Source organism: Bubalus bubalis, chromosome 19, assembly GCF_019923935.1.
Source record: "Bubalus bubalis isolate 160015118507 breed Murrah chromosome 19, NDDB_SH_1, whole genome shotgun sequence".
NCBI classification, from domain to species: domain Eukaryota; kingdom Metazoa; phylum Chordata; class Mammalia; order Artiodactyla; family Bovidae; genus Bubalus; species Bubalus bubalis.
Window position 1 is genome coordinate 38715303 of NC_059175.1, and position 1153 is coordinate 38716455.

Here is a 1153-nt window from a genome sequence, read left to right on the forward strand (position 1 = left end):
CATTTTACAGATATAGACAAGGCAGTCACACAAGACTCTGCACTTAAAAGGGCTCCAGGCTTCTTGGGTTAATGCTTGGCTCCTGTCCTCTTGAAATTTTCAATAATTTTTGAACAAGAGGCCCTGCATTTTCACTTTTTACCAGGTTGGCAAATTAAGTAGCTAGTCTTGTGTACACTCCAAACTTTCTCTGTTCTGAAAGAGTTATTTGATGAATGTGTTATTATCTGTCTCTTGGGGTGGGGGAGAAAGGTTTGCTTCTTACTGCACTGCATCATTTGCTGTCATGTTAATGTGTTCCTAGAATTTGCCCTTCTCTAGGTGATGGTTATGTGTCTAAGACACAGATTTCCTTTTGATTCCAAGCAAGTGATGTACCTGATTCTCAAACACAGATTCTCCTTCAGTGGAGATGTGGGGTCCCATTGTGGAGATGTGTTATATTGGTGAATCCTGTATCTGCTAATTGTAATATTGCACGATATTTTATGGTATGTCCTAAATCAACTCACATTGCAAACACAAGACTGATACAACCTTGGACAAATGATGAGGATATGACGCCTTCTTTACCTCAGTGAATTCAAGTTCACGATAGCTAAGCTAAATATGTGTTTCAGAATATCACTGAAGAAAAACTATTAGGCCAAAAAAAAAAAAAAAAGTAGTCCTCAATTAGGAGGCAAAAGAGTATGTTGTTTGTTGTTGTGCACGCATGCTCGGTTGTGTCCGACTCTTTGTGACCCCATAGACTGTAGTCCACCAGGCTCCTGTGTCCATGGAATTTTCCAGGCAAGAATACTGAAGTGAGTTGCTATGGCCTCCTCCAGGGGATCCTCCCAACCCAGGGATCCAACCCTCATCTTTTACGTCTACTGCATTGGCAGGCAGCTTCTTTAGCACTAGTACCACCTTGGAGAAGTAGAATACAGATACTTGCTCCTGAGAAACACTCCAACATTAAACCTATAAGAACAATAGTTCTATATGGATATGAATCTCTTAATTTCATTTCATACTTTTATTAATACTCAGTGAGTATTAGGCAGAGGTGTTTGAAACACTATAATTTTATAAAAAATAAATTCCTTGGTGGCTTAGACAGTAAAGAGTCTGCCTGCAATGTGGGAGACCTGGGTTCAATCTCTGTGAC